The sequence below is a fragment of the Podarcis raffonei genome, chromosome 7 (genome assembly GCF_027172205.1).
Source record: "Podarcis raffonei isolate rPodRaf1 chromosome 7, rPodRaf1.pri, whole genome shotgun sequence".
NCBI classification, from domain to species: domain Eukaryota; kingdom Metazoa; phylum Chordata; class Lepidosauria; order Squamata; family Lacertidae; genus Podarcis; species Podarcis raffonei.
In genome coordinates, this window is record NC_070608.1 from 89,473,950 (window position 1) to 89,492,653 (window position 18,704).

Sequence of the window (18,704 nt, forward strand, 5' to 3'; positions counted from 1 at the left end):
TGTTTTACCGCTTTGGAAAATTCCAAATCCACAATTTGCTTTTCCTATTTCCCTTTAGGGGAATCAATATCTCATGATAGAATTATCTTAAAATGTCTGCTGCTGTTGACACTGGGGAGAAGGTGCTTTGCCTGCGTCTCAGCTTGTGCAAGAGAAACTAACTGAGTGATCCCATCTGGAGCCAGGGGGCAACAAAATGGTGGCGCAAATCCACCCTGGCGACTTGTACCGGTCCAGGGCCAAAGGGGGTGGCGGCTCTCTTACTTTTTTCACCAGGCCAGCTCCATGCTGGTGTAGCTGAGGCCCGTGGGGGTTCCAGGGATCCAAAGCTGCTCTGCCTCTGATTCCTATTTGCTTCCTACTGCTAGAACTGGCAAGGGTAGCTTTCAGCACACCTGGGCAAGCCCAGGACCTCTGCTGCAGCTGAGCCCACCCAACTGGCATTGTTCCTTTCTGTTGACAAGAGGCCAGCAGATAGGAAACTACATACCATCCTAAGCCCATCGCAGACATCAACACTGCGGGTGGGTTAAACTGGATTCCTAAAAACACAACTCTGGGTGAGTCCCATCTAGCTAAGTGGGACTTATATCTGAGTAAACATGCATAGGATTACACTGTTAGGTTGCGTAAGAAATTCCTTAAAACCAGGGCTACAGGAGCCAAATAAGGGCCTCAGTTGACTATTCCTAATTTAACAACCTTCTGAAATTCCTGCAGAATACAAGAAGGGTAACACTCTCTAATAATCGAGTTTCTGGTATTCTAGGTGGCACAAAATGAACTACTGTTCTATCTTTAAATCAGTCTGACCTGCCTCCCATTCTGATACTGCCTAATTCACTCCCAAATCTCTTCCCAGGAGCTTGTTGGGTATCATACCCTCCAACATTTATCCAATGAAAATAGGGTTGTCCTAAGAAAAAGCGGGACATTCTGGGATCAGATCGGAAACCAGGACTGTCCCTGGAAAATAGGGACACTTGGAAGGAGATAAATTGAAATTGCAGAGTTTTGAAAAACTAAAAGATAAAGTGCGAGATTGGCTTCATTATTATCAAATAAGGGAGGCCTACAACCTAGACTTTGACCAAACTGCGGGAGGTAGTGGAGGACAGAGGTGCCTGGCGTGCTCTGGTCCATGGGGTCACGAAGAGTCGGACACGACTAAACGACTAAACAACAACAACCTAGACAAGAAAATTGGCTTCCAGGTGGAAAAATCAAAATTGGAAACAGAACTGTTAGATCCCAAAACTAAGATACTATCAAGAATGTATAACTTGCTGTTGAAATGGAATACTCAGGATGAAACGGTGAAATCTGCTATGATAAAATGGGCGCAAGATGTCGGATATAATATTATGTTGGCTGACTGGGAACAGTTGTGGACCACAGGTATGAAATTTACGGCATGTAATGCCTTAAGAGAGAATATTATGAAAATGATATACAGGTGGTACATGATACCAGTCAAGCTTGCAAAAATATACCATTTGCCCGATAACAAATGTTGGAAATGTAAAGAAAAGGAAGGTACATTCTTTCACCTCTGGTGGACGTGCCCAAAGATTAAGGCTTTCTGGGAGATGATATATAATGAAATGAAAAAGGTATTTAAATATACCTTCCTGAAGAAACCAGAGGCCTTTCTCCTGGCCATGGTCGGCCAATTGGTGTTAAAGAAGGATAGAACTTTTTTTATGTATGCAACAACAGCAGCAAGAATACTCATCGCGAAGTATTGGAAGACACAAGATTTACCCACCCTGGAAGAATGGCAGATGAAGGTTATTGACTATATGGAACTGGCGGAAATGACTGGCAGAATCCGAGACCAGGGAGAAGAGTCGGTGGAAGAAGATTGGAAGAAATTTAAAGACTACTTAGACAAATACTGCAAAATTAAGGAATGTTAGATTGATGTCGGAGTGAAGTTAAGTGGTTTTGGCAGCAATGTTATAAAGGAGTATGTAAAAATGGATTGTTATTAGGTGAAAATGTAAAGTTATAACACATTAAGGTAAAGGGTCAAGAGAAAAACAAGGAGGAAAAGGGTTTGCTGAACTAACTAATCGAACTGGAATACAAAAAAGGGAGGTGTGAGGAGGTCAGGGAAACAAGCAAATGAAATATATGACATGAAAAGATTGATTTGTTTTTAACTGCTCTTTATTTATTTTTCTGTACTTTGTATTTCTTTGTATTTTTGTATTTTTTCTTTTTTTTCCTTTTTCCATTTTGTAACTTTTTCTTTGTAACCTTTTTTGAAACTTTAATAAATATCTATTAAAAAAAAAAGGAAAATAGGGACACTTGGAGGGGCTGTGTTCCTGGCCGGGAGCACTTTTGAGCGTTAATACTTTGCACAAGCAGAAGATACTCAAGAGAGAACTCACTAGCATCTTTCATGCTCCAAATCCTTTATCTCATCCTAGGGAAATGTTTGGACACTTTCAAGATGGAGTCTGCACAAGACACAACACCTCTGTGGTCCAAGGAAGAAGTTATTTAGAACGAAGGGGAAGATATACTTGTACAGTATCTGCACAGCCTTTATGTACCCTCCATTCTTCTCCTTAGTTTTGTTTTGTTACAATGGATTATATTTAAGAAAATGTGATACCATTTTTAAAAATAAGTATGTACCACAAACCTACAAGGCAACTAGTAATTATCACTTCGTATTGGAGAGGTTTCTTTATTAGGTTTTTATTCTACCCTCCCGCCAAGTAAATTAGGGAAGCACACAGAGTTTCCCCTTCCTACACGCCATTCCATTCCAGAGCCCCTGATCATCCGAGGGGTGATGGGGTGGTCAGGAAAGAGGGCACCTTCTTCTTCATTGTTCTTGGAACTCAGCTCTTTCAGGGGCAATTCATTTAATTGATTTGGTCTCCCATATAAATATTTTCAACTGCTGCCATTTATTATTTCATTGTTATATTTATTGCTTTCAGCCTGTTTTAAGCCACCTTGAGTGCCCATTATAGAAAGATGGGACAGAATAAACTTCTGTAATAAATAAACAAATACACAGGATTAAAAAACAACCATTAAGGAGGTTAGGCTGGGAGAGAATTACTAGCCCAAGGTTACCCAATAAGCTATGCGGCTGAAAAGAAATTTGTATTGGCAGGAGCCAGGCCCCAAATGTATCCTATAAATATGGCATGAAGGAAATGTTCCTAACAAACCACTGGGGAAACTATGAATACATTTCCTTTTGGCTACTGCTAAAGCAACTGGCAGTCATTCCTTTCAGAAGGTTAAGCCTTCAGTCCCACTTCCCTTCCAGCTGCTAAAAGAGAGACAAAGTTAGCATTCAGAGGAAAAAGGAAGAACATCCTTCTGATATACAAGCCAAATCTATAAAGGGGAGCAAAGTATGCATATGTATGTATCTGTATCAATGCAACAGTCCCTAACAAAGCAAATGAAGTTAGCCCATCAGCGACATACTGCTTTCCTAAAAGGTGATTTCTTGTGATATCTTCAGGAAGGTAAAGCAGCATCTTGGAGCATTAATTGAAACCTGCTAATAATACATGTGCTTCGGAATACACAACCTCAAAGAAAACTACTGACACCACTAACAGTCATTTTGCAGAAGGATTTTATTAGACAAGAGAATCTGGCTTCAGAATTTTAAAAAGCTATTCTCTGACCATAAAGAAGGCTGATCGCCGAAGAACTGATGCTTTTGAATTATGCTGCTGGAGGAGACTCTTAGGAGTCCCATGGACTGCAAGATCAAACCTCTCCATTCTGAAGGAAATCAGCCCTGAGTGCTCACTGGAAGGACAGATCCTGAAGCTGAGGTTCCAAGACTTTGGCCACCTCATGAGAAGAGAAGACTCCCTGGAAAAGACCCTGATGCTGGGAAAGATAGAGGGCACAAGAAGGGGACGACAGAGGACGAGAAGGTTGGATAGTGTTCTCAAAGCTACCAGCCTGAGTTTGACAAACTGCGGGAGGCAGTGGAAGACAGGAGTGCCTGGCGTGCTCTGGTCCATTGGGTCACCAAGAGGCGGACACGACTGAACGACTAAACAACAAATTCTCTTGTTCTTGTACTTTCTTGCCCTGTCAGTTCTGTGCCACAGGGTTCTGTGCCTGTTCAACGTCTTTATAAACTACTTGGATGAAATAAATTTAAAAATTTAAAAAATGTCCAGTTGCACCTTAGAGACCAGCTAAGTTTGTTCTGGGTATAAGCTGTTGTGTGCATGCACACTTCTTCAGATACCTGAAGAAAAGCTTATACCCAGAACAAACAGTTGGTCTCCAAGGTGCTACCACCAAGAAGGCCCTCTGCCTGGTACCATACCTGGTGCTTGTTGAGTTTTCTAGCCACATCTTAGGCATATAGTAGGCCCACAACTTACTTGGGGCTTATGTTCCAGGGACTGCACCTAAAGCCAAAATCGCATATAGTCAAAACCCATCGGGTTTAGTGGCAGGTGGGATTACCAAAGTCATTTTTCCTTGAACCCTGCCTCCTTTCTGCCTCTTCTTCTTCTTCTTTTTTTCCATGCACTGAAATATAATTGCACACAAGTTGTGGACTTACTGTACTTACTGAGAAAGGTCTCCACTGGATTTAGTGGGACTTACTGTATGGGCTTTAAAAAATGTGTGTCACAAGTTGATAAAAGCTTCACAATTATTGTGTTGTCAATAATTACGGTTAGCAGCTTTTAATAAATGTAAATATTAAAGGGGAGCACAAGTACATATATAAAACAAATCCCTATTCTGAGCCTGATTTAACTTAAAGCTGGGCATATGCAGAGGTACCAAGTAGAGCTAAGAGACAGCTAATGAACATCCCAATCCTTCATGCCTTTTCTTCTTTCTGCAGCGCTTTCCAGAACTTGGACGGGAGTCACGCAGCCCTGCAAAACTTCCGCCGCGGAATGTTTGGATGGCCGCTGGCGGAGCCGCCTGCTCTGCTCCAGCTCCGGGGCTGGCGGAGCACGAAGCCTCTCGCGTCTCCCCCTTGCACGCTTCATATTTTCCGCCGTCCTGGGAAGGGAGCGGGGAGTCAGTTGCAAAGAAAGAAAGAAGGCAGGCAGGCAGGCAGGCTGGCTCTTTAAAGGGAGCCAGAGCGAAGGAGCGCCGCGGAACAACAAAAGGCACTTTCGCGAAGGGCGCGCAGAACTAGATCTGGCGAAGGCCAAGCCCTCTGGCCTTGCGAGGTCGCGCGGCTAAGCCTGACCCCCCAAGCCAGGGAAAGCAGTGGCCTTCCCGCCCTCGCCCAGCTCTGCCCCAGATGCGAGGGAGGGGAAAGCGCTCTGGACGTCCTCAGAGGCACACTTTTCTGACGCTGCGCGGAGCCCGGGTTGTTGGGAGCCGCGGCCCCCCTCGCCGCAGCCGGGCACCTGCAGCCCCCGCCTGCCCGCGCCGCCCCCATTCCTGAGGCGCCAGCCGGGCCGCCTCTCTCTCTCTCTCTCTCTCTCTCTCTCCCGCCCGCCTCCTCCCTCCCTCCCTCGCTCGCTCCCGCCTGTTGCTCCCGGCCTCGTCCAGGAGCCACTTCCTCTTCCTCTTCCCCCCGCCCGGAGTCGGCTCGCCCCTGGAAGGGGTCCCGCGAAGCGCCGCTGCGCCCCGAGAGACGGGCGGGGGAGAGAGTGGCGAGACCCGGCCAGACCAAGCCCGCCTCGAGAGGTAAGGAGCCGAGCCGCGTCCGGGGGGGGGGGGAGGCTGCTGCTCCGGGAGCGAAGGGTCGCCCCCCCCCCCGCGAGAGCACTTTGGAAGGAGGGGGAGGTCGCTCTGGTCCCGGGGACGTTTTGCCTTCGGGGAAAGAAAGGGGTCGCATCCTGAAGTGTGCTGGCTTCCGAGGCACTTGTTTTGAGAGGAGGGGGCTGTGCTCCTCCGAGCGCCGCTCCGGACTTCACCTGGACGCTCGTCCCCGGGGCCTCGGGCCAAGCAGGGGGTTCCTGCGCTCTGCCCGCCTCCCAATTGCGCCTCCGCCGCTTTCCCTTCAGACGGCCAAAACTTCCCAAGCCCGACCTCCGTCCGGTGTATAGGATGGAGCAGGAGGGCCACCTTGGCCCTGGCTCCAAAATTTGTGGGAATCCGACCCCTTCCTGGGGAATTTGGTGGGTGCTGGCACCCCAGGGAGTTGGCACCCATGTTCTGGAACACGGGGCGCATCCAGACAGAAGTTCGGAGCTGCTCCTTCGTGCAGGCAAGTTTTTTGCAGCTTCCACAGCTTGCCATCGAAACGCCTGCAATGCTTAACATTTAATCTGGAAACATTACTGTGGAAAACCTGAAAAGTAACCTGTTCCGCGTCTGCCCACTGCTCCTTAGCACATTTTTTCTTGGTGGGCAGTTTGTCACTTGTAGAGAGTTTCAGTGAGTGGCCTCCAAAGCCACACTGGCTTCCATTCTGAGCCATTTTGCTTATAGAGCAGCACAGTTGATAATGAAGGTGCCCATTTCCACCAACAGCTAAAGACACGCTTGAGCTGAAGCAATGTAATCAAGAGGAGCTGTTTCCTCAAGATCTCCAGCAGAGCCAGTGTGGTGTAGTGATTGGAGTGTGGACTAGATGCTCGGAGACCAGGGTTCAAATCTCCACTTACTATGGAGCTCATTGGGTGACTATGGGCCTCTGTAGCTGTTCCTTAGAGGAAAAGGTGGGGTATGTAAACAAATGAGTGAGTAAGTGAAACTGAAACTGGGCTTTAAATAAAATAAAGAATTAATTCAAAGGTCTTATGTAAGATCTTTTTATTCCTCTTGTGCAAGCCTTGGTCAGGTAAACACCACACTTGCACAATACTTTGGTATTAAGAATTAAAAACAAACAAGCAAACAGAATAGTTATTGTCCCCTCCCTAAAGCAGAAGACTTCATTTTTCCCATTGTGAAACACGATAATGAAGACTGAAGACCAAGTCGCTGGCCAGCAGTGGCAGGGCTTGGTGGCGCAACCACCACCCCGTCTTCAGCCCCTCCACTTGTGTGAACAAGGGAAGAAGGGTGGTAGTGGTCAAATGACCTCTTTGCTCCCAGGCTGGTGCAGCAAAGAGACTTGGATCAGGCCCATTGCCATCACATGATGTCAGAAGCAGGGCCAGCTTGGGATCCAGCAAATCCTGTGCTGATACAGTACTGCTTCCAAAATACCCCATTTCAGGCAGGGATAATTCTGGTGGTATTTTCCAGCAGATTTAGTGGGCATGTTGGGACATTCTTTGCTGGTGTGGCTTCCTTGCCAATGGCAGAGCTGGGCATGGCTGGGTGGAGGAACAACTCCATCTCATCCAGCACAGTGGATCAGGATTTGAATTGCTCTTCCCAGCTGCTAACTTGTTCCTGCACACTTCCTGGATCTTTTTTTTAAAGGTGTGCATGCGCAGGTAAAGAAATATTTGTATGTATGCATTAGAACCAATGTTAAATATTTGAACTAGCTGTAATAATAAATGCAAATTTCACATTTGTTTGTAATTGTAAATTAAGGATGTATTGAAGGTGGAAAAAGCAGGGGGGAGTGTTGTGGTAGTCCTTTTCGGAAAAATCAGCATAAAAAGAGCTAAAGAAGCCTAAAAATGATTTTTTGTTCTGTCAACATAAAAATGATTATTTGCTGATATTAGACTTTGGACCAAACATTTTCTGCAGGATTTTTGATCAAGGCCTTGGAAGTCGAACATTTTGGGAGTCAAGCGGACTTCCGGAATGGATTCCGTTCGACTTCCAAGGTACGTCTGTATGAGTAATAACTTTATTAGTGTTTATCTAACATGGGGGCAAAATGCAATAAAACAATTATTGAAAGTACTCAGATTACATGGTACGGAATGTGCATAACATAGCAAAGTTTCTGTTTTGCTTCTGTCTTACCAATGGGTTTTATTATTTATTACCGTATTTATTTGGAAGGCCCATGTGTGGCTGCTACTCAAAATCCATCTCTGTATGGGACATCTGTGTGATAAGCAGCAATGTTTAATGTTTCTCCAGTGGTCTTTTGAAGTGCCATGCAGACCTTGGGACAGTTGAAAGTGGCATGTGAACATTGCACATGGTAAGACCATGACATGTGGAAGAGACATGCAAGAGTTGTTTCCCCATCGGGAGGACTGGAGAGAGAAGAAGACTAGAATCACATACCACCACTATACTATTGGCATACCTAGTGCAACCTTCCTGAATCTGGTACTCTCTAGGTGTTTCAGATGACAGCTCTCAGCTATCTAGGCTGTACTAGGTGGGCATTACATTTCAAAACATTTGAGGAAGGCTCATTTAGTAAAAAATTGAATCGATGCAGCTCTGCTAACTCCCAGTGCAGCATTTTAATAGGGTTTTCACCACAGAGTCCCATAAGAGAATTTTTCTGGGTGACAATGGCTCTCAGTGTTTACCAGAAAGCCAGGCTGTTTCACTCTTCTTTTTCTGTTGCTTTTCTTGTAAATCTGTTCTTCACCTGTGTATTTCCACAATGTCAAGTTGGTAAATGAAAATTTGAACTGCTCTAGTTTTTTAGAGCAGTTGCATTAACATGGTGATTGTTGTTGTTGTTCTCCATCTGCCTTGAGAGACAATGGAGTGACCTCCCTGGGGCACAAGCCTGGGCAGTATGTAAATGGAAGTCCTGGGCTGCCCAGACAACAAGACATCCCCTCGGCCTTGCTAGTGTGGTCCAAAGTGAAGCAGAGCAAAATGTTTGGCTGCAGGAGTTGTTGGAAAGAGGAGCCATCCAACTGTTTTGGGGACTCCACTCTGGATTTGTGTAGAGTTTATTCCTTAGCCTTTTCTTTTCCTGAAGATATCCCACAAGGCAGTGGCGGCTTAGGATCAGAGTTTTCCTTCTCCTAGATGGGCTATCTTCCCATGTTGACAAGCCCCACCTGCTCCTCATTTCCCTCCATAGCGTATGCAGAAGCCACCTTCTTAACCGATGAACCCATTATTGGTCTCGTCCACTCAATCCACCGGAGCCTGTCATCACATGCAGGGGAAGTTCCTAACTCCCTGAGGGTTTGAGACCCATTGGTTACCCTCACCTGGTTTAGCTGGTCAGTCAAATCCATTTCCTGGAATGCTGATAGCTTCTAGGAGCCACAGGTGAGAGCTGAGTGCAGCGTGAGAACTAAAGGTGGACAAACTGTACTACCCCTCCCCTAATACTCCATGGATTCTCTTCAAATGTATGAGGGTCAAACAGTTTAAAATACGGTTTTGAAACCTAAGAATAACTTGATTGTATTGACACAACCTTTCTGCAGTTTTCCATGGCATAGTGACACAATGTGAGAGGCTGCTATAACAAAATAATATGAAGTGGTGGCAGGCTTACCCTCTGTAGACAGGGAAATATTGAGAACTCATACAAAAGCATGAGACAGCCATAAGACATGTTTTTCCCCCCACAGAAAATGACTCAGTCATTTTCATGAGTCTGAGGCTCCTCTTATGAATATGTTATCAAGCTTTCCCACAAGAATTTACCTGCAAAGGAATCTTTGTGCAGTTGCCATTGCAGGGGATTGTGGGCATGCACATGATTCACAAGTATCAACGTACTCCATAGAACAGGCATGTGCAAGATCCGTTTCAGGGGCCTAATCCGGCCTGCCAGTCGGTTTAATCCAGCCCCAGTGGCAGTTTATTTCCTTGGGTAAAATCCTAAAAATTTCAGTCCTAAAAAAACCTCAACAACGTCAATCCTAAAGAGAGCTCAACAACTTTGGTCGGCCCTCATGGCCCTTCACTTCATCAAATCTGGCCCTCTTTGAAAAAAGTTTGGACACCACTGCCATAGAACATCTTCAGCATTTCTCTGCTGATGCACTTTGCAAGAGAGGTTACAGGCAATCCGTCTTTCTGAGAAGCTTCTCCTTTACAGATCCATTATAGAGTTAGTTATTGAGGAACACTTGGAAAACTTTTCAAGAACTCAATACCCCCCCCAAGCAGAGTTAGAAAGGCACTTGTTTTAGAGTATTGACTGGTTCAAGTGGCATTTTTATATATGAGATTTAAAATAATTTGTTTTCTACCTTAGAAAAATATGGTTCTGCTAGTGAACTTACTGAATTACTGGTTGCATTCACTCAGTCAGAACTAAAAATCTGAAAACACCAACTCTACAATTCTGTGATTCTGTGACTTTTAGAAGTAGGTTAAAAGTAGGAAAACCACACTTAGTCTGCTCACTGCTAGCAATGTCATGTCTCTTCTTACACTCCAGTTTTGTCTGATCTGTCCAGAAAGAGAGGCTGTTTCTTGAATGGGAAGAAAAATATTCCCAGTTCACAGAAGACAGCATAAACTTTCTAGACAGCTGTAGGTTTTTGCTTTTCTTTTATAGCCCTGTTACTGACCCAAATTCCAAACAATGGTCCGAAAATTTTGGATGGGCTGGCTCTCTTCCAAGAACTTTGTGATCCTTTTAAGATTTGGAGAGCGCACAAGCACCACTGTTCGGTAACTGGTTAAGCTTTCAGCAAAGGACAAGTGTACCAGTTTGGACTTTGTCACAGATTATGTGAGAGAGAGAAAATATGCAGCGGGTCCACTGAGTAGCAGTTTGTTCATAAGCTACATCAAGTTTTGGAAAAGAGTAGAAAGCAATCCAGTCTTGAGCAAGTGTCTTTTCATTGCAGAAAATTACTAAACCCATCAGGAATTCTTATATAGTATGTGAAAGTAAACTTGTTTGCTTTGCTCATAGAAATGAACACCACTGACTTCATGCAAACTTGTGTGTGTGTGAGTGTCAGAAGTCTTGATGAGCTGAGCTATACACAGCATGTTGTTAGTGATAACTGGAATTCAGACTCATTAAAGTCAGTTTCCAAGGTTCTTTCACACTAGTATCATTTCCAAAGTTTAATTACCTTTAACATGATATAGAACATGTTAACTATATATGAAAATGAAAAATGAGTCATTGGTTGTAATTTTAACAGAATTACTCTGCAGTAATTAGAAGCACTGGTAAGGATGTTGCAGTCATAGCAATCAACATTGGCCCTCAAGCTTGTATCCCCCCCCCCCGCCCCACCAGTGATCTTGATTGTTGACACTGCCTTATTTGATATTTACAGACTGTTATTCAAATAGCGTGCAGAGAGGCTTCGACAGTTTTACCCCAACGTAAATTGAGGGCTTACTGTATGATTGCATGATTGAGTGATCAGATCGTAAGGGCCCCTTTCCCCACTGTCCTGCTTTGCTCCCAGTTAAGTGACATAGTCCAGCTTTTCCCATTGGCCTTGTGCTGAAATGGCTGGTGTCTCTGAAGAAGAACCCTCACAGGGAAACACAAATATCCAATGATCGAGACTGCCATTGGGTCCTGTGGTGGAAGGAGAGTCTTTCATGTGGCCTGGCTTGATGCCCATAACCTTTCAAAAATGGACTGAATTTTGGAGTGTCTGTATTCAGTGCAACATGTGAAACCACTTTCCTTTTACTCTTCCAAAACTGACACTGAATGGTAGTCAGCTATGTTTTACAGAGTAGACCCATTGAAGTTAATCAGCATGGCTAAGTTAGGTCTATTCATTTTATTAAGTTTTAGTAGGTCTACTCTCAGTTAAATGAATGCCACTCAATGAATTTTTTAGGTTGCTCTGCAGAACTTTTCAAAGCCAGAAGTGTTTCTGCAACATCCAAAGCCCAGTGCGCTATGTGCATTCCTCTTCTTCCAGTTGTGGAAGGTAAGCTGTGGTTTCTTACATTGTGCTTCGGTGGTGTGGTTTCAAAGCACAGTATGATACGAGTTCTGAGGCATGTTAAATACCAATCCTGTGTGAAATACAGTACTTTCAAAACAGTGAAATCTCAAATACCAGTAGTACTAATGTTCCCTCTTCCTCATCTTTTTCTTTAGACGCAGATTCCTAGAGAGTGAAAGTTGATCCTTTGCTATTTTTGTTGATAACGTTTTATCTTTCATGGCTTCTGCTATCCCCAGGTTCAGCACCTTTGCACTCTGCCTTGAAGTTTTCTCATCTACTTTTTCCTGCTTAGGTCTACTCTGTTAATGAATAACACCTGGCACTTGCCATGTTAGATAAGGGGCAAAGTTTCAGAGAGCCAAATAATTGCACTAGGGCAGATCTCAAAATGCAATCCAAGCCTTGTTAGGGCTGCTTTTGAGAGTAATGTACAATCTTAAAATGACTGTAGTTGAATGTGCATCTTGGTAGTGATATATATATATATATATATATATATATATATATATATATATATCTCAATCACAATTGTTAAATTACATTTTTAGAAATATTTAGAACTGGAAGAAGGGGTTAGGAATCTGTAAGCAATAAAACTGGAGTAAAGTCACACTGGTTTGCAGACTACACTATTGTATTAGCAATCTGAATAGATTGAGATCCTATCCTGAGTTGCATGTGGTTAGGCTTGTCTATAAAAGGTGCTCACAGGTGGCTTTCTCCATGGTGATCGCATGATTGAGGGCCCCTCACTTATTTTTGTTTGTACAATGAGCAGACTTTCAATTTCTTTGTTCACATTGCTGAACTATTTAAAGGGCAGATCCTGTAACTATTTGTATACACAGCTCACTGAAGTCAAACAGAATAAAAGCAATATCTGGAAATCCACATAGAATTTCTAACTGCGATGATCAGACAACTGATGTTTTATGAGCTTGTTTTCATCTTGGTTGCTCTTTGTTGTTGGAAACTGGGATGGGGAAGGGACTGGAACTCTCCATACTTCCACCCCATTAAATTTGAGCCAATTTGCCTTTTTAATTGACTTTAATCAGTGCCTGAAATAGGCAAAACAGGAAATAGGGTGGTCCCAAAACTGGAGAAAAGTGAAAGAGGGATGGTTAGACCAGAGTCAGTTTTGGCTTCCTCTTTGTTGAACAAGCATCCTGAATTGCTTAGACAAATCTTATTTAGAGGTTATATTATATCGAGTCTTGATGAGCATTTGTCCTGATTTGTTCATGGGGTGGTTAATATGACAATGAATATTTGTCTTGCATTTATCCTAATTTGCGCTTTTGGGGTGTTATGGGGTGCTTATACATCTTTCTGCTGATCATTTATTCATCCTACTTTTCAAAGCATTTTACTTTATATCTGTTTTGATGAAAATTTTAACTTTTATGCTTTGTTATAATCTATAGATTTAAACAAATACTATCTTCCTACCTGTCAGGTTAGAAACGCTTGCCTTTTATAATCCACATACAGCTTTATTGAGGTCCGTAGACCCAAAATGCACAGTAAAGGTAAAGGACCCCTGACAGTTAAGTCCAGTCACGAACGACTCTGGGGTTCCGGCCCTCATCTCGCTTTACTGGCCAAGGGAGCCGACATTTGTCCGCAGACAGTTTTTCTGGGTCATGTGGCCAGCATGACTAAGCCGTTTCTGGTGAAATCAGAGCAGCGCACGGAAACGCCGTTTACCTTCCTGCTGGAGTACCTATTTATCTACTTGCACTGGCGTGCTTTTAAACTGCTAGGTTGGCAGGAGCTGGGACCAAACAACAGGAGCTCACCCCGTTGCGGGGATTCGAACCGCCGACCTTCCGATTGGCAAGCCCAAGGCTCAGTGGTTTACAGCACAGTACAACAATAGTAAATATCAACAGTTATTAAGGTGTAAGATCAGCCTTACTAGCCAACAGAGGAGCTTTAGCCTGTAAATATTGATTTCTGATTCTCACTGCCTCCGAGAGGAATTTTGCTGCAGCCAATGTAATAGTATTAAACTTATACTCAAGGAGAACCGTGACATAAAATAAGTCATTAATTTTAGGTTGTTTCGTTAGTATTGGATTGATTAGATGCTTTCTAACCTGTTTATACAGATTACAATGCAATAAAACATCTTGGGCGAATGGGCACAGCCTGTCTTGGTATGTGACACCAGCGAATCTTCTCAGCACTTCAGAATGGAAAACATTTAATCTGGCTTTAGGAAACAAACAACAGTAGTTAGATACGGCCAAATTCTTAAGGGAGGGAGATAACAAAAAACCCTGTAAGTATTAGATTCCTGACACAGATGGGCCACAGGTCACATGTGAGCGATATTGTAAATCACTAAAGGCAATATCCCATAACCTCTGTTTCACAGTTTTGAGGGCAGAATCATACCTCAGGTGGGTAAGAAAAGATGGTGAAAGGCCTATCAAAGAGGCCTTTAGTACCATGGTTTTTGACCAGGAGCTGTTGTACTCCATTTATCAAATGAAGGAGTAAACATACAGATAAACCCATGAAAACATCAAATTTGTGCTCTGTTTCTCTGTGTTGTACTTTGCCTGTAGCGAATCTGTACGTCCTGTTCTCTTTCACCCTGTAAGAATGAACAGAATCTCTTTCTGACGGTTTATGGAAGTTGGGACTCCCCCCTCCCTCCTCCTCCTTCAAATCCCGTACTTTGTTTGCAGTTACAGCTGGACTAACAATGCAACATTTGAATTAAGAGATCTGTCAAGTACTGGCACCATAGACAGTTCCTGTATTTTGGCTCCTGAATGTCAATGTAATCCTGTGTGTCACTGTATCAGTGGACTCCATGAACTAGGCTCTCAGCCGACTGTGGAAAAGGAAATAATGTCAGAAGAAGGGAAGTTTGCCAAGGCCTAGATAAAGATGTGCTATTTTAAACAACCCTCAAATTTGTGGGCTAGATATAAAATATTAAAATTTTAATAGACCAGTACATTTATATTGGGAGAAAGTTTTTTGCTCTACCAGGAAAGTGTTCAGAACCATAAATCAGCATGGGAAATATGTAGAAGCAGCAACCTAATTATTAAGATTAGGAAAAAGGCACTCTTGGTATAAACGCCAACCTTCCTTTTAAGAAGCAGTTCTGGATCTTGGAGGTACTCTAAAGCTCCTAATGGTACTATAGCCACTCCTTAACAGCATTACCATCTTGTTTAATTTCAGTTTTGACCATTTTAAAATACGACTCCCACTGCTGCATTTTGAAGTACATATCCCAACCATCTAGAGTCCATAAAATGATAGTAATTTGTAAATTGCAAATTCAGTAAAAATATATTAGGGTGTAATTGTGGAAGCTGCATCATGGGAATATTATTTCGAAAGTAAACAAGTAATCAATTTGTGGGGTATAAATAGTAAAACTATCATTATGGAATGGGACATCCCTATTTTTATCGGAGAAATGTTGGAGGGTATGGATTTGTTTGCGTTTATTGTTTGTGTTTTGTGCATTTTGTGTTTAAAATGAATATAACTTTAAAAAAAAAAAATCTCACTAGAATTGCCGAACTATGTTACCTATAACTATGAAAGTTACATCCAGGTGTGGCTCACGTATAGCTTGTAGTGATCATTGCCAGACATTGGCATACAGACAAAGAAGCAGAGCAACTCAGTGGTTATAAATGTAAAGAGTTTTGTTTAGGTAAATTTAGGTAAATGCACAAATACACAATGCGCAACACCTTGCTTGACAACAGCAGTACATGTTGAAAAGGGTTTTAGTAGACAACCAATGCAGCCCGTTTCAGCAGTGTAATGTGGCAGCTAAACAAACTTCTCAGTTGTGTCAACAGAGTATCCAGATCAATAATATCATTGATTTATTAATCACCTTCAAAACAACAGTCTCAAGTCAATGCATACTGAAGATAGTTAAAAGCACAAAACAGCAATTGCTGTTATAGTTTCATTTTGCTTTTGTTTTTATTATTCATTTCATGGTTTTATTTCGTACTGTTATGTTGTGAATCGCCCTGAGATCTTTGGATAAAGGGCAGTATACAAATTTTTAAAAATAAAACCATACAAAATAGACACTGATGGCAAAGACCTGAGATTTCAAAGAAATGGTGCACAATCAGACCAACCCTCAAGAAGTTGTCTTTGTTTGATATTGTCCATTTAGTTGAGGACCAGTCCTTAAAAGTCACTACAGCCCTATTTTGGAACATGTCGTATTACATTAATAATATTTTCTGCTGTCACAAGGCCCCTGGTGACTAAATCGATTTTCTCAAGAATGTTTACTTTCCTTTGTACATACGTTGGGAGGCCTCTGTAAGAGGGAAGGATTGAGAAGACACGTTGATGATTGTTTAAGGTTAAGTTCCATTGAGTCTGTGCTGTTTTGTCGTGAGCCTTTTTAGTTAGGTTAGAATGAACAAGATTTCCTTGAGACGTCTTGATAAGGGTTGGTTGCTTGGGAACCGAGATTTCCTTTCGTTTTCCCGTAACCCCGCTGGAGGGCGACGTATGTTCTGCTGTGGCATAGGGCTTGTCCTCAGGATGCTTTATTGAAGGACCTGAGTTTGCGGTTTTCTTTTGTGTTGCAGAAACTGAGTTCTTTATCGTTGGATTCTCCAACACCTTAAAGAGCTTTTGGAAATTCATTTTTTCAGTCCGACAGAGCGGCTTTCCCTTTCGGCTTCCCAGTTTGATATTTTTAGGCTTTTTCTTTTTTTGCTTTGAGTTTTTTCTCTTTAAGGCCAGTGTCTTGGGAGCAGGAGACCCTCCCTCCTCCTGAGCTGGTTGGATTCTGTTTGGTTTTTTTGTAATCAAGGCCCAGTTGGGTTTCATTTCCATTGGTCATATTATTATGTGAAGGAAGGAGGCTTCTTGTCTCTTAATTAATTCAGTTAGGGTGGTAAGCAGGCACAAACTTTCCGAAAGGAAATTTTTAATTGGCTCTAGTTCTTTACTTAACTGTATAGAATAGTTTTTGAGCAGCTCATCCCTGACAGGTAAAAAATGTAGTTGTCCGGGTGCTGTAACCTTGGACTGTTTAGTTGTTTGTCTGTCTCAGCCAATTCAACTGAGGGGGAGCACCTGAATTTCTCTCCTGATAGTGAGGGTAAGGAAGTCCCATTTATCCTGGTTTCTGTGTTTTTCAGGAATAGTTCCTGTTCCAAATATATTTCAGGGCCCTCTTTGGCTTTTCTGGCTTGTTTTAATTCGGTTGCTAGATCTATCCCTTCCCTTCTGTCATTCTTTTTTGCCTCCCTCCCAGTCCAGGTGTGGTCAATAGACCATTTATGAGAATGGAGGTTTCCTGGATTGTTTGCTTCGTTTCCTTAGGCTGAAAGTAGGATGAAATTTTGACCTGCTTTTTCTTTGGGGGAGTTATAGTAGATTGTGTAGGGGAAATTCCCAGTTCTTTGTAGCACTGTCTTGTGAGTACCATGCTCGGACTCAGAAATAATTGAAGCTGCTTTTTCTGGCCCACGATTTTGAGGGCTTTGCTTGGGAGGAGTTCTAGTTGTTTTAAATAGTTTCAAAAGGAGAGGGAGATTAGATTATCAGCCCAGCAGTTCCCGAAGTCCTTTCTAACAGGAGTTGGCGCTTATTTTCAAGGGTTGAGCCTTTTTTGTCGGAGTAATTTGATAAATAGAGCTCCTACTCACTCAGCAGAGACTCAGTGGAGACTTGACCCGGTGCCATCTTCTGGCAAAGACCCATTTATCCCTCGCCCTCTGTGAAAGCCTGTTGGAACAAAATTGTTAATTGTTTCCGAAAAGTGCAGATAGTGGCCACCTGCCATGCTTTGCCAGGAATGCTGTTCCACAACCCATTACATGTCCCACCAACCCCAGCCACCATGACCAATGATCAGGGATGTTGGGGTAGATTCTTAAATATATCTCGAAGACTGCTGCAGTAGATAGGACCCAAGTCCAAATTATGAGAAAGGGGATTTTGACTGAACATTAGGAAGAACACCACGCATAGGAATATTGGAAGCCACCTAAACCAAGTGAGACCATTGGTCCACCAAGCCCAGTATTGTCTACACCATGTGTAGGCAAACTAAGGCCCAGGGGCCACATCTGGCCTAATCGCCTTCTAAATCTGGCCTGCGGACGGTCCGGGAATCAGCATGTTTTTACATGAGTAGAATGTGTACTTTTATTTAAAATGCATCTCTGGGTTATTTGTGGGGCATAGGAATTCATTCATTATTTTTTTCCAAAATATATTCCGGCCCCCCACAAGGTCTGAGGGACAGTGGACCGGCCCCCTGCTGAAATAGTTTGCTGACCCCTGGCCTACACTGACCAGCAGCAGCTCTCCAGTATTCGGGCAGGAGCCTCTGCTAGCCCTGCCTGGACATGCTGGCATGCTTTCAAACTGTTGGGTTGGCAGGAGCTGGGACAAAACAACGGGAGCTCACCCTGTCATGCGGATTCGAACCACCGACCATCTGCTTGCAAGGCCACCTATCAGGGATGTTGTAATGGTAGAGTTTTTCATGCATTGATGGGTTGGATTAAATGATATTTTGAGATCTATTATTCTTATTCCAGATCTATTATTCTTATTCATCATGGCATGACCATCCACATGTAGCTTTTTAAACTGGCAGAAAAAGTGAGGGTTGAGTGTGTCACTATAGTCTGTGTCTTGGTTCTGTGACCTCGATTTGTGGATGATGGCTATGACTGACGCAATAATTGAAGCGGAAACACTCCGTATATGTTCTGAAGCCCCAAGCTTTAGTGGCTGAGTACTGAGTCTTGGCCCAGAAAATGAGATAATATGTGTGTTCTGTTGTTGTACCTTGTTTGAACAAATGGCCCTTTGGCCCTTTCATGCAGCACACAATTAAACTACGGCACTCTCCCACAGGAGGCAGTGATGGCCACCAACGTAGTTGGTAGGCTTTAAAAGAGAGTTAGACAAATTCATGGAGCCATGATGGCTCTGCTCTGTCTCCACAGTTGGGGCAGTAAGGCT

The 18,704-nt window shown here is 43.2% G+C and overlaps 1 protein-coding gene across 2 annotated transcripts in view; it reads left to right on the top strand.

Moving 5' to 3' along the window:
• The first annotated feature begins 5,587 nt into the window (after positions 1-5,587).
• The window catches only part of RIN2 (Ras and Rab interactor 2), a 69,285-nt gene continuing 56,168 nt past the window's right edge, over positions 5,588-18,704 (top strand). Inside the window, exon 1 of one of the 2 annotated variants that reach the window (XM_053394898.1) lies at positions 5,588-5,667. The gene's annotated coding sequence lies outside the window, so the exon portion shown is untranslated. Of the gene's footprint in view, positions 5,668-7,696; positions 7,716-18,704 lie in introns of those variants that run through there. The other variant, XM_053394897.1, reaches the window with a different exon arrangement.